This window comes from Cyprinus carpio, chromosome A22, assembly GCF_018340385.1.
Source record: "Cyprinus carpio isolate SPL01 chromosome A22, ASM1834038v1, whole genome shotgun sequence".
Taxonomy (NCBI): Eukaryota; Metazoa; Chordata; class Actinopteri; order Cypriniformes; family Cyprinidae; genus Cyprinus; species Cyprinus carpio.
Genome location: NC_056593.1, coordinates 8,921,627 through 8,937,746, shown reverse-complemented (window position 1 = coordinate 8,937,746; position 16,120 = coordinate 8,921,627). Strand labels below are relative to the sequence as shown.

Genomic DNA, 16,120 nt, shown 5'->3' with positions numbered 1-16,120 from the left:
TTAAAGCTACAGTGGGATAAGTTCATTGTTGCAGATGATTAAACCCAAGCCAATAATCCGATGATAAAATCTTATCTCTGAAGCGTATTAATAGTTGTTTTATAACTGTACTGGCTTGTTTAATCAACCATGTGTATTTTCTTTCCCTTTTTTTCCCCCCGATCGACTCTATTTTGCAACCTTGCGGACCAAACCGAAAAGCACCGCAAACACGCATTACTTCAGCACGGATGAGGAGTTTGTGTATGAAAAGTGAGTTTTCCCTCCCTCAGTCATCTTTCAGAGCCAGAACCACCCAGCAGGCAGGAAACTGTTCTGAAGTCTGTTACATAACTCTTTAATTGAATGTTTCCTTTAGTAAAAGTTGCATTTTTATCTCCAGCGTTCCATAATGGATCTGTCAATCATTTGTTTTGAATTTCTGCATGTGGGAAGATTAGAGAAAAATGGAACTAATGTTCTTCGCATCATTCTGACAGATACTTTGAAAGAAAACACTGTTTGAGGCTGACTAACCAAGGATGGGTTATAGTCTTTTTAGAGCTCTCCTTTTGTCATAATTGCAAAATATAATATTGGAATAACGAGTACATTCCAATATGCGAATTTATTGCTCATATTTAAAATTACAAGAATGAACACATTTGTATAGTACATTCCAAACGAGAAAAAGATTTTTTGTCCTTCTATATCAGTTTAACACCTGCATTGGCTTTATTCTGGCTGTTTGGGCCACAGATTGAGGCTCCTGACAGTCAAAGACCCCGGGGCCCTGGCCCCATTAGCCTGAGCCAAAGTCCGTCCATGTTTACTATTTAAATAATTGTATAAATCAGTGTTTTTCTCTATTAAACAATGAAGGCTAACATTGTTGCTCTCTTTCATAGCTTTTATGCTGATTTTGGCCCCCTCAACCTCGCTATGCTGTACAGATACTGCTGTAAACTCAACAAAAAGCTCAAGGTGAGTCAAACACCTGCTTGATTTGTTACGTTCCTCCTGAAGAATGTGCAGTATGTTGCTACATCAATTTAAAAAAGCTGTGGAATTTGTGCTCACGCCCCGTCACTGGATATTTTGGGCTGTCCGATGTGCTGACGTATATGTTTGTAATATGGGATGGGAATTTAAGCTTATTGATACAGCACTGAACTCCAGCTACAGCTAGAAAACATCCCATTCCTCCCTCACTTTATTAAGTCATCAGCTCGTTTTATGCCATGTCTGTAAGGCAAAATCGCATGTGCTCATTTTAAATGAAAGCGACTGTGACCAGAGGCTCAGAAGGATACATCACGTGCATCTTTAGCCATGTGTCTCCTGTCTTTTTTAGTCTTTGACTCACCTGTAGTCACAGGTAGACCACAGCATGTTCTTGGCTCAGGGCCTCTTTGAAGCTCAGCGGTTCAGGCAATGAAGAGATTTCTTCTTAAAAGAATAATCCAGGTTCAGTACATTTGCAGTGTAATGCTGATTTGAACACAAATTAATTTCTACATGTCGTTCTTCTTTTTTAAAAAATGTACATTACCCTGAGAAACTTAACAATGGAAGTAAAAGGTGCCAATTTGTAAACAATAAAAAAACTCCACACTAAAGCATGACCTAAAGAATATGAGCATTAATATGATATCAGTGTGAAAAAATCACTTATTAAACTTTTCTGTATGAAGTTATATCTAGTTTTACAACTTTGTTGCAATGACACATCTCTAAACAATGGAAACAACAAATTAAATGGTTAACATACTCATTATTAATAAAATAATTAAAGTGCTTTGAAAAAATCATAACCATTTCTGCTTTTAAATGCTCTAAAAATTGGCGCCTTTCACTTTAATTGTCAGTGCCTCACTGTGTCTTCCATATTTGTTTTGTTTTTAAGAAGAGTAGGGACAAGTTGGAATATTTTTTTGGTAACCCAAATTATTCCTTTAATCCACAATTCAGTTTGTATGAATGTGAACCTTTAACCTGATACCTAGTCAGTGAGTGAGTCAGTTTCAGCTTCAGCTTATAAATGCCAGCTGGACATCAACCAGTTGCATTACAAGAATATTTCTAATTTCTCTCAGCTTCTTAAAGTTAAGACTTAATCCAGTGGTTTAGTAACTAGTCATTTACTAGTCGCTTTTATACAAATGGTATTCAGGGACAATCTTCCCCAAGTATAACCTGGGGTTAAGTTAGGGTGACCAAACGTGCCATTTTCCCAGGACAAATCCTGGCCAGCATTTCTATATTGCCTAAAATATCCATGCTTTGGTTTTGGTTTCATACTTAATGAAGGTAATGATCGTTTGACCAATAACATGCAGACATTGTATGTAATCGACCAATCGGGTTGCATGAGAAGGCGGGATCTACAGAGAATGGTCAAAGCAATGCAGATACATGTCCTGGGAAATGTCCCGTGTCCTGGGAAAATGGCACGTTTGGTCACCCTAGGTTAAGTGCCTTTCACAATGGTGCGTCTTGATCACTTTGATGATTGAACCAGTCACCTTACTATCTTAAAACTGATATACTAGGCCTTAAATTCACTATTCAAGTTCAACTTTCTCTTCCTCCACCATTGTGGCATTTAACAGAATATCAGCAAGGGGGAAAGCTTCCTCCACCATTGTCATGGCATGCTCACAGTCTGCTGAGAAAGTGATTTGCGTGTTATGTCACCTTTCTTGATCTCTTAGGCCTGATCCTTCCGTGTATCAGATGTAACAAATGTTGGGATTAGATGTGACCTTTTTTCTTTTATCCACTCAGACTTAGGCAGGAGCCACTGGTACTGGCCTTAGCACGTGGTTCATGCATGTCCCCAGGATTTATGAAGGGGGATTAGATGTCCGAGTACTGCTCTACACGCTTCAGTTGTGATGTGGGAGGGTCATGGGATCCATCCCAACCCATCAACTCCCAGATTTTCGTTTGATTGCTAATATAAACACTGTAAAGGGCACTGTTTGGTTTTGTTTACATCCTTTGGAAATATAGTTTTTACTAAAGTTACGCTAACTGCTTTCCAAAACCTAGTGAGCTTCCTTGCTTGCGACTACCTACAGAGACTGCTACCTTCAAAGACAGCATTTTATCCAAAATGAAACCTCATAAGTGCCTGATTTAGAACACTACTTAGGTGTAACTCAGTATGCCACACAAAATGAGACTCAATTGATTCCAGTAGTTTTACATTAGTGTGCTGCTTAGCTAACAACACAAACTTTGGGAACAAGTCTGTTTTTTAATTAGAACTTTTTATCAATACTTTTCAAATGAAATAAATATATTGTATGCCATCTAAGTCTTCTGAACTCACTGCAATGCATTCTGGGACATTCTCCCCTAATGATATGTATGATTTTTCCATTTGGCTAAAGGTTCTTAATAGTGCATGCCTGCCACCTGCCTTTTGGAAACTACTTTTGCTGTCTAGGTAGGCCTGTCACTTGGTTTTGGAACAAAGCTACAATGTTCCTCTGCTTTAGCAGACTTTAGAAATGTAGTTTTTATGATTCATCAGCCTCCAGGAGCATAAAACGGTTTACTTCACTCATTAGTTTCCAATTAACCTAAATTGAGAGGTCAGCAAAGAGGACCAAACCCAAAGCAGACAAGAAGTTTACAGTGTCCTTGTAGTGATTAATTCTGCTGACATGTCAACTTACTTAAGCATCTTTCCATGCTAAAGGAAGGTGTTTGAACAATAATAAACCACTTTATCTTTTGTGTTTTGTTCTGTGTTTCTAAAGCTGGCAAGGTGTAGGTCTCTCATGTGTTCATGTTTTGGAATATTAAAGGTAAAGTCCTGTGGTAAAAGCATGATGTGTTTTCCTCCTAACCACTTTCACTATGTGCACATCCATCCAACCACATGCGAATGTCCCCGCCTGTTTGTAATTTACAAGTTGTTGCCGTAGAGATGACTTTTTTTTTTTTTTTTTTTTTTTTTTTTTTTCCAAACCTCACCGGTTTGGGTTGCATGATTGTTTGTAGGCCGGAGGAACCAAACAGCAAGAAGAGAAGCTTGTGTCGTATCTGTTCTGGTAGTTTCTGGTTATCATAAGATCAGTTTTCTATCATTGCTGAGAGGAGCTTGTGCAATCTCAAGTTGCTTTTTTGAAGCACAATCTGATTTTAAAAAATGCTGTCAATTTTGAGATTGTTTTGTTTATTTTTTTAAGCTAAATTAAATTTTTTACAGATTTCTTTCCCGTCACTAGCATAACCACCTCCTGCATGTGGATGTTCCTGTTTTACATAAAAATGTACTTTCTGAGTGATTGTTAACTTTGTTTTGCTTATTGATTTGCCTAGAAATTAAAAAGGGTTCAACCCTGTTACTTTGACTCTGTGAGAAGAGATGATCTGCAGATGGCTAGAGAAAGGAAAGGATCTTGTTTCCAAACTAGCTGACATTCAATATTGTTTTACTTATCAATTTACCTTGGAGGAATAAATGGGTTCAACCCTGTTGCTATGACTCAGTGACAAAAGATGACCTCTACATCGTCACTTACCAAACTAGTTGAGATTTAGTAATGTTTTTATTAAATTAAAAATATTTTGTTTTTGTTTTTTTATTTTGGAAAGATAAAATGGTTTAGCTATATGATTTAACTTTATGAGAAAATATGATCTATAGATCACCACTCTCCAAACTAATTGATGTTAAGTATTGTTTTGCTTACTGATTCATTTTGGAAAGATAAACTGGTTCAACTCTGTTACTATGACTTTGAGAAAAAATTACCTCTTGATCTTCACTTTCCAAACTAGTTGACATTCAGTATTGCTGTGCTTATCGACTCATCTTGGAAAGATAAAAGGATTTTAACCCTGTTACCATAGCTATACTATACTGTTACTATATACTCTATGAGAAAAGATCCTGTACACCTTCACTTTCCAAACTATTTGACATTCAATATTACTGTGCTTATCAATGGAAAGATAAAAAGGTTCAATCCTGTTACCATGACTTTACAAAATGTTGTAAAGTTAAGGTAGTGAATATTCATTTTAAAAATGAATAGAGAAAAAATAAGAAACAGAAAAAGTCAAATTTTTAAGAGGTTCTCCTGTAAAAAAAAAATTTTTTTTACTTTTTTTTTTTTTTTTTTTTAAAGATCTCTTAGCTTAGATAGCTTTGCAAAATTCCTTTCCTTAGTTTTGCCCTCAGTATGTATCTTTTTCTTTGGGGGCGTGTTGTAGGTGGACAAGTTTGAATCCTCATTTGTTGTGCTGGCAGTTTGATTTCACTCTCATCCCACCCCAGCCAAATTTTACTACTCTGCGGCATGTGGAGCGACACAGGAACAGATGCTTTGAGGGCTTTTCAGTTCAGCTCGGCTCCAGCACAGATTATTCTGAAGCTTTTGGCGTGTTGTCTGTGCATGAGTTGCCTTTTAGCAGCTACATGCTGTCTCTTTTGCGCACACATTTCGGCTCACCTGCAGCACCTCCCTGTGCATTACCGCAGCAGCTGGGGCAGATGCTAGAACATCTGTCTCCAAATTCTCTCATGTAAAAGACTTTCAACTGAGTCATCCAGAGAATACCTCAAGCTAGTTTAAGCATGAAAAAGGGTGTTAGGTGTGTGAAATTGATTGATAATGAGATTTTTGTTAATGAGATTCTCTTAACCTGTTTCCCAAACATCTAATCAGTCATGTTAACTGTTAATGGGTTTGGAGTGATTTTAACATTTAAATGTGATTTTAACTGTTAATCAAGACAAACCAACAAGTTAAATGAGTGTTGCAGTTCCTTTTTTCTCTTCATGTTAAAATGCATTAACAAAAAGTTTAATGCAGTGATTGATCATTTTGGTTAAAATAGCATAAAAAAAAAATTTCATCCAATTTTATTGGAGTTTCTTTAAATACCACTCTAATGAAAACCATGTTAAATTAATGATGATTTTTTTTCTAATTAAAATTGCATTACTTTTGATACAATTTCCAATTTTTGTAAAAAAAGAAAAAATGGATAAAATATTCTATTAAAGAAACCCAAGTTTAATTATTGATGCAGATTTATGCAATTTGTTTGGTTTGTTTTTTTTTGCAAAAAGTTTAACAGTTGATATAGATTGCATAATGTAACAAACTACATTTTAATTTCTGAAATTGAAATGCAAATGTACATTTTGAAAGATTAAATTATTTTGTTGATTGAACTTGATGTTTCAATTTGATGTAAATTGTATAATGCAACACTTTTTTTAATATTTTGAAAGACGGATGAAAAATGTAACTTTAATTTGACTAAACTTGGTGTTTGTTAAAATAATAATGAAAAGTTTAGTGAAAAATGTCCATCAATCTCTTGGTTTAACATGGTTTTGTTTCTGTAAAATGCCAGTTAACCATTGATGCTGTATAGCATTGTTTTTTTTTAAATGTAAAATTTCCACAGATTAGTTATGCAACCTCATGCTATTTGAGTTTCATTTTCTATAAAATGGAATGAAAACTACATTGAACAATTGATGCAATGCAAGCTATCCAAAAATTGCATATTTAAAATGTATTCTTGAAGTTTGATTGCAGTTTAATGCATTTGTTTTTCTTTACAGTCGTTTACACTGACCAGAAAGAGGATTGTGCACTACACCAGCTTTGACCAGCGCAAAAGGGCTAACGCTGCTGTGCTCATCGGTGCTTATGCTGTGAGTATTCCACGTCCATTGTCCTTCTGTCTTCCTCCATCACTACTGTTAATTACTTTCACCGGAACCTGAGGATTCGCATCCAGAGCGGAATCTGTCATGGCCCTGCAAATTAGCCACTTTCCATTAAAACCAACAGTCCTCCCACATCGACAGCAAATTTGTTTGTCGTACAAAGTCTTCTCGGATATTTGCCAGTATCCTCATTCCAAACTCCCCCTCAGAGACAGCGACAGAGTGCTGACTGACTGGTAGTCCCCACGCTTTGTGGTGGCACAATAACTATGTCCTTGACTGGCTCGAATGCCAGTTTGTCCTGTTCCACTGCATTCATTCATCTAGACCACCACGTACACAGCGGCCCTTGTGAAATGCCATGACCGTATGAGCCATGCCAGCTGATCGCGCCATTGGACATCTCCACTCTTCCTGTTCCTGGCGCTCTCAGGAAGCACTCCGGTCTGGGCAGATTTATTGCTCAGATGGCAGTGTTGGCTTTGTCAAAGGCAAAGGTGCCAGCTGTAATGTGGGTCAGTGTATCATTCTTATAAGCCCTTCTTTTAAATGACTGCCCCAGTTTTATAGGGTCATGGCACCAATTTTTTTCTATAATATTCATTACCTGTTCGGCACATTTACTCAAGTATATTCAGTATTCAGCTACTATTTCACTATGAGATAAGCTGTGGGAGATTCGAATGGTTCTGTCCTCATGAATATTGATGAGACCTAAACGGCAACATGGAAAGGAAGTGGTATGACAGATGCTTCTCCAGTTTCCTTCAAAGAAGCCATTGTTAACTTTTTCCAACAAGAACTGCAAATTGAAATATTAGGGAACCGATATACAATACAATATCAGTAACCTTTTTTCCTGATTCTGGACTATTCAAAGAGGGGGGATATAATGTCCCTTGCTTTCAATTGGATGAGGGCCATAACAAGTTATAATCTGGCTTTTTGTATAATCTGACTTTGGACTGTGACGCAATGGCTGTGTGCCATCATAAATCCTGTGTTCGATGTTTTTGTGGCTCTGACTCAACTTTCCACTCTTTTGGATGTTTTTGATTCCCTTGTATATGGAATTTTTAGAAGAATTTCTGAAGGATCATCTTGACACTGAAGGACTGGAGTAATGATGCTGAAAATTCAGTTTTGCATCACAGGAATAAATTAGATTTTAAAATATTTTCAAAACACAAAACAGTTAGTTTAAATTGTAACTAATATATTCACAATATTAGTGTTTTTGTTGTATTTTTCATCAAATAAAATGTAGCCTTGGTGAGCTGCACTTGCTGTGAATCTTCTGTAAGTAGGTTCGTTATTGATCCAGGCTTGTGTGGGATGTGCTCCTCTGGCAAGAGCAGATGTTTGCTGCTGATCTGCTCTGCAGTAGACGACCCAGTTTTTTCATATGAAGGAGATTATTTGTACTGGTTGAACAGCTGGGCCAAGATCTTCCATCAGAGTCACATGGGACAGTAGGGCGCAACACAAACAAACAAGTACTGACCCTTCTCACGGGATTGAACTTAATCTGCCGAACTGTTTAGCTAATTGTTTGACCGGTGCATATTTCATGAGCTCGTGCACAAATTATAAAGCTCTGGCCTCCTGCAGAACAGGCAGCCTTCAAAAACAGACACTTCTGACCTCACTCTAGTTCGTGTTTTGTGTTTTGTCAAGTACTGGAGATCTTAAAAAGATTAGTTCAACCAAAAATGAAAATTCTGTTATTTACGTTGTTTCAAACCTCTATGACGTTTTTCTGTAGAACAAAAAGAAAATATTTTGAAGAGTTTGCAGGTCGCTCTTTTCCATGCAGTTACAATGAATGGAGACTTTCAAGCTTTCAAGTGTCATAAAAGATGCAAATGCACCATTGTAAAATGGCTACATGACTATATTACACATCTTCTGAAGCTGTACAATCATTACCACATTATCTAGAATTGCTGAAACTTATATAATGCAATTAACATGATGCATTCAAAACATTTGGATTTGTGACCAATACTCAGATACGCGAGCCAAGTTTATTTGTAGCACATTTCCCACACACCATTAATTGTAGATTTTCATTTTAATACTGGTATTTTAGATTATTTTATGAATGTAAATAATAAAATGTAATTGTACTGTAAGTGTACCAATGCAACTTTATTTATTTTTCTCTTAACAATGCATTTTTGACTTGGTGCGACTTGTAGTCAGTTACGATGTACTTTCTTGAAAAATGCGGGAGTTATTTACAGAATCACATTCATAAGAGAAGTAGCTTTGTCAGATTTGTGAATGAATCATTCTTTCTAGTTGAATAATTTCAGTGAATCGATTGGTGCAGTTCACAAAACTGGTCTGAATGATTTGTTCATAAATAGAAAATGTAGTGAAAAGTACTTTTAATTTGATATTTATTATGTTTTTTTGCATCTGTTTGAAGCTTCGATGGTTGTAATTGTATGGAAAAAGCGACTTGCACAAACTAAAAATTTCTTCATTTATTTTCCATGGACAATATAGCATTTACAAGAACGAGTGTGGTAAATTACATAACTTTTCATTTTGAAGGTTGATACCTTTTTTCTGTGTTTAATGCATGTTGGGCTTTGGCGTGGTGCACAAAGGTTTCTTTTTCGTGTTGGCCACCGTCCTGCTGCATTCTGACATGTCAAACCACAGAAATGCTTGTAAGGAGTGAGCTGGTTGTCTATTATAGAGTCCTTTCTTTTCATGATGTCAAGAGGGAGTTGTGGCGTTGGGTGTAGGGGAGTAGATGAAACGCGCTAAAACTAATCGCTTCAGCAAGTCTGTGTGTGCCTCCCGCACTGTGCAGCGGACAAGTGCGTCTCCAGCTTGACAAAGGCCCTCATTGTGCTGAGTCCCCAGACATTATTTATCTGTGCTGACACAATTCTGCCCGAACATAATAATTTTCCTGAAAGTGCATTTGTGTATGGGATAAAGAGGAACACAGACAGATGTGAATAGGAAAAAAAGATTGAATAGGCAGTTGGGGAAGTAGCAATGTCCGATTTGTGTATAAATAGTTCTTTCTAGAAGTCAGATTGTGATTAAAAAAATCTTTTTATGAAGTAATAAATATCTAATGTCATTTTACTGCGATTGTTCAATACTTAATAAGTGGGGAAATGCGACTAAAATGGATTAAAATATTGACTAAATGTTGAAGAATATAAAAAATAAGAAAAGCGAGTGCATCACAGTGCATACAGTTAATCTGAATTGGAGAACCCTTTGAAGGAAACTAGATGAAAGACTATGTTAAAACTGTTATTTTTTAGTGTGATTTTGTAAAGATATAATTATAGGTATTTACTTATATTTTCAAGCTGGGTTTTTTATTTTTAATTTTATATTTTTAGCTTACGTTTTGTTTTTGTTTGTTTTAAGTTTAGTTATTGTGTTGTTTGTCATTTTGTTTTTATTTTATATATATTAGAAATATATAATTGAATTATTTCAATATAGATTCTTTTTTTTTCCCAGTTTAAGTAATTTTAGTAGTTGCTTATTTTTTTTTTGTTAGTTTCAGTGCAACAGTTTATATTTAAGTTCAAGTTTGTTTTTCATTTTAGTATTTATTTCATTTTAGTCAGCTTTTCAGTTACCACAAAAATATTTTTTTATGAAATGATTTACTAATAATTACCAAAATAATTTGTAATGGTTTAGTTAACAATAACAACACTGATGTTAAGTTTAGAGGTGGTACCTAGCATTCAGCTTCTTTGCTGTTGCTCTAATGTCACTTCCTTTCCTTTTTCCTGTCTCAGGTGATTTACCTGAAGAAAACACCAGAGGAAGCCTATAGAGCTCTTATCTCCGGCTCCAATGCCTCATATCTTCCCCTTCAGTAAGACGGCTGCATATCCCACATCAACTGCAAAACTTAATTAAAAATGCAAGAATTTCAATTGTTACTAAACCTTTGAGTAGCCTCTCTTCCCCCCACCACTCTCCCCTCCCTCGCTTTTTGCACAGTGTACTCTAATCTGATTTCGCACAAAATATTGTCTCTCCTGTGGCTCACAGGGTTTTTAATGCTATAAACTTCTTTGCCCAGATAAATAAACAGGCAAAGTGGAAAAACCACACTGCCGTTTTTGCAAGCATGAAGCTGACAGACCAGATAGTTGTTGTGCATCTATATTGTGATGCTCATAGTTGAAGCAGGATTAGATTATCTTGCTCCCTCTGGGTCCAACATCTCTGACCTTTAATTTGGGATTATGGCTGGTCAGCGTGCTCATGTAATCTCTCTTCTTGAGCTGAATTTTTGGACTTCGGTTTGCAAAAAGGACAGGACACTAAAACCTTTGAGCTGACTGCCATACATAGAAGGTGGCGGGACATACTTAAGGCCCTTGAGCAGGAGAAAAAAAACCATCTGTGACAAGTTCTAGACTCAATGCAGATGGTGAGTGGTGAGTAATCTAGATTTGTGAATGGTTAAGAAGGCACAATTCTGTTGTGAATGGAGTCCTCCTGTTGGATAATACTGTTGCCATTTTAAAACTAGAGTGTGGGTTTCCAAGGCTTTTTTTAAAAAAGTTTTCCCAGCACAGTATAATATTTAAAGGGTGATAAAATAAATAAATGGGTAGGGTTACAATTTAGGAGACAGGAAAAAAAAAAGACAATAGATGTTGGAGTCATGGCTTGGTGGAGTTAGCATGCAAAAAACAATTATGTATATAATATATTTAAAAAATATATATAAAACATAATAATAAAAAATATAATACTTTGGCCTTAACAGTTTATTAATTTTTAAACATTTTTTAAAAATTGAAATATAACATTAAGTATCTTTTTAATTAATAATGTTTAAATAGTTGTCGGTTTCTTATTAAATGGCCAAAAATGTAATCAATTTTATTTAAAGAATAAATAATCTCAAAATGATGAGGAATTCCCATGGAGATATTATTTCCATGTCCTAAAACATTGTCCTTCCTCTTTTAAAACGGCTCAGTCACACAGAAATCACAGACACATAGCATTTTTCATTACCATTTAGTTAGTGTTGTGGGTAAGTCAGTCCTCTTGGTTGTTTGGCACCACCATATGAGATTTGACCCCTCACTGACCCAGAAACACAGAAGTCTTAAAGTTCACCCAGGCCAAGCACATAGCTGCATATTCTGGTATGCTTGCATATATAATGAGGGACATGTAGAAAGACGGGGCGACCCATGGCCTCATCGAACAGAAGCACTCATTGTTAAAGTGGACTCTCGTTGACTAATGATTCAGAGCCATATACCACTGAATAGTGAAGAGGCCACATTTCTAAATCTGTCATGCTTCAGTGGCAGATCACCATGATCTTTTAGGCCGGCTTTCTGAGAGGGCTGTAATTGCTTCCGGTATAGATTACCTCTGGCCTCCAAACAGTTGGAAGAGATCAGTCAATGAATGCAAACAGGAAACAGCAGCTTTATTTTTACTGTCAGTCATAAGTGCTTTTCCCAGCAGGCTGAAATGCCCCATTTGAGTATTCTTTATATTTTCAGCATCAAGGGATTTTATTTTTTTACTTATTGACCGTCATGGTTTCTTAACACACATAAGGAATTATGTGCTACCTAATTAGTGGGTTTATTGGTCAGCCATGTCTAGTTGTTTCATTCACTCTTTGTGGCCACTTAGATTCAAAAGCCTCTTGAAACTCTCAAAAAGATTAAACTTTATCCAACACTTTTTCCCATAAAGATTGATTTGTAAATATTATATTACAGTATTTATTTTAGTGTTTAGTATTATTTAGATACTCATTTTGATGTGTGCAAATCCAATTTCATATTATTAAATAAAATATTTTGGTTTTCATGAACTTATGCCTTCATAATGGCATTCTTAAATTTTTAATCTTTTTTTCAAGCACTGTCAAGGCACTTTAATCATCACGAATATTTAAAACTGACCTAGTTTATAAAAACATAAATGCTCGTTGGGGATGTAGGGAAGTAACTATTTATCTTTGCCAGTTTTAATGTCCAAGTGGCATTCTAGGTCCCATTATTGTCATTATTGTTTTAAGCTCTGCTTAAATGTGCTACCATGACAATTTATGCAGTTAGCCAGATTGCTTTTATCCCAAAGCGACCTTACCGTTTTAACACTTAACATAGATGTTTTTTTACCAGCTACGTGTGTTTCCCTGCGGAATGAAACCCACAACCTTTTGCGCTTGCTACGCAATTGCATCTACCAACTGATCCACAGGAACATTGTGGAATATTAAAGAATGTTTTTGGAGGGGTTACTTCCAGCTAGAGAAGAAAAAAACAACCACTAACAATTTAAATCAAAAATGCTTAGATTTATTATGAATATGATGCAAAATCTCAACTATTTGATGCACAATATAAAATACTTACGGAAAATGCCATGTCGTTGTAAATATGCTCTGCTCATGAAACAAGAAACAACAGAAATGGTTCTGGCAACAGAAAAATACAGAATACAACTTTTATCAAAGCAAATCTAAGAAAGAACAGATGACAATGAAGAGGACTTGCTCATGTGGTCATGCGGGATATTCTGCGTTTGACTGGTGTTAGTACATGTCCATCGTACTTCATTCTAAAGGATATAATTTATTTCAGAGGTCCTTATACAACAGGGCCATAACCCACAACCCACACAAGATATGGAACAAGCAAATAATATTAGTAACACAATAGGATGTTCTTGCCACAAAATTAAGTTTTATTTTATTGTGGAAAGCACAATCTGTCTCACCGCTCGCTGCAATCTCTCAACGAACACATATACAAGACAGACACACATATTCGCACCAAATAGAAACATTCATGTGCACCGACACATATTGTACAGCACTGCTCGGTGATGATTTATCACCTGTAAAACAAGTTAGCAATTTAAAGGCTACATGACATTTTCTCACTACTGAGGTTAATAACAGTGCTGTTACTGAAGCAAATGGAATTACAGTGTCGCTATTAGTAGAATACAATGCGGGAAGGAATGCACAGACTCGTGTAATTTCTCACACAATTAATATCTCTATTCCACTCTTTTGTCAGTCTGTATCTCTCTCTCTGACTCTAATACACTGCTTTAATAACTGCAATCCGTCTCTGTCTGTCCATTTCTTTCTCGCTCTTGGTCATAATAAACTGCATTGCATTGCACTCCACTCTCATGGCCGGACATCACCACTGCTGATCAATTATTTTATAATAATGCAAAAGCTTGTCATCACTTACATTCTTACTTAAATGAAAACTTGGTTATCCTGATAGTATTCCCATTTTTACCAAACCTGTAACTGTGTAATCTGCCTTACCTTGTTTTTTGCACGTAGCTATGACGAACTAGTTACCAGTTTTTGTATCCTGATTACATAATGCTGTTATGAGGTATTCCAGTTTACTCCCCAACCCTGCATACAAATCCTGCAGTACGTTTTAGTAGTCGTTGCGGTCTTATGGCACTTCTTTTTCTCTGATTTGCCATCCTATCTGTCTTTGAAGAGATTAATTGAGCTTTGGTTTCTCCACAAAGATGTGAATGTTAGCTGCGCGCAAGGGAAAGAACAAACGCTTTGTCCCCAGTGCGAACCCCCACTTGGCGGTCTTAGCCATGCCTACTCGTGGAGACAAACCGTGTGACATGGTTTATGTAATGCCCTAGCAATTGGTTTTTTAAATTCAGAGTAAGTAAAAAACAGTTATGATGTGTCCATGAGAGGGAAGGGGTGCCTGATGGGAAACAAGAATGGGGACATTACCATTGAAGGAAAGTGTGAATAGTCTGTGTGGAACCCATGAGTTAGTAACATCTCTAGAGGAAGAAGAAACTACAACGAGATGTTGGATATAAAAACGGGATTGTGTATTCTGAAAATAATAACATGCTGCACCTTTGGCTGATCCATTCTGCATCATTAGACCGCTTTTCCACACTGTCGGGCCAAGTTGCTTTAAATGGGCCGGACGGGGGCTCAAAGACTGGGACCTGTAGCACCGACGGCCAAAATAGCGCTGCGTTTCAACCGTTGGCAGCCAGAAAGCTCCACTTCCAACTTCACTAAAACCCGCCCTTTACACTGCTATCCAGGAACAACGTCATGCAAACCCATCATTTCACCACCAATGAGAAATTATCAGAAAAACTAAATAAGAAAAATAACGTCACTGGAAACTAGCCAGATACACAAAAAAAGAACACGATAAACAAGCGGCCGCTTGTGGGCATGCTTTTGATGCTGGATGTTATAGCTGAGTTCAGCTTTACAGAACTGATTCGTCTGCACCTGACGCATCTCAGATGTGGAGAAACTAAGCAGTTGTTCCATAACAAACACTCCCATCGCCCCAAGCTGGCCCGATGTTGGCCACAAGGTTTTTTCGGGCAAAAAAACCCAAGGCCGTTGGGCCCTGAGGAAGCACTGACGCGGCACGATTCAAGCACCGGAAAGCCTCGCACAGGAACCACGCCGGCATGGCCATGGTACTGCACTAGCACGCCTGCTTGATGGCACCAGACAGTGGACCCTATTGTGGCTTAGCAACAAGTAGCCCCACATTTTCAAGGGAGGCTACTGGAAATGTAATGTTTTGATTCCATATTAGACATAAGCAATGGGCTTTCTATCTGTCCAAAAGGCTGCATCATTGATCTTGAGGTTGAAGAGACATTTTCCCACCACTACGCCCTACTTGGAAATAAACTTAATAACCTACAGGTGATTACACATTATAATGGCATGAACAACATGACCGGAAGTTATTGTTTTCACGGCCGTGTATTTTTAGAGACAAACAATTTCAAGTAACATGCTAGGTTCAGATGGTTTGTTGGCAGGGGGGGACAGTGTAATATCATTCAACGGGAACCCAGTGCTACATCTGTTACCACAAGTTGGCGAGACTGTGCTCTAGTGACCGTGCGACGGGGGCGGGTTCCAGTCTAATGTGGACAGTTCAGACATTGGCAGCGCTCCTCCCGTTATGTAGGAGAACAGGAAAGAAATTCGTTCTCTGTCTGCCCAAATATTGGCCAACAGTACTTCAACGAGGAAGCAGTGGCAGTCATCCAGTGAGCTAGCAAAGCAAGGTCCTAATCTGCCAGGTATGGCAAAATCTAGTCCATTTTTTTGGTCCGTTTGAGAACCAACTAAAACATGATATAGCAATATAGAGTAATATAGCGATTCTAGGTCTCTTTTGGGGGCTCCACACACCCGTCCTTATTGCAAAGGGTCGTGGGTTTACTTCTGAGATTGGGTTTCCTGGTTCTTTAGTTTCATACTGCATGTGATACGTCAAATTTAATCTGAGGAACTTCCTCATTCGATCACTGGCACCATTACATCACCAAGACCCTTGTATAAAAAAACACACACCCCTGTCTGTTTTTTCCACCAGTTCTTAGGGTCAACTAAAAAAA

At 37.2% G+C, this 16,120-nt stretch overlaps 1 pseudogene; it reads left to right on the top strand.

Moving 5' to 3' along the window:
- Nucleotides 1–16,120, top strand: part of LOC109047797 — a 34,266-nt pseudogene that overhangs the window by 1,410 nt on the left and 16,736 nt on the right.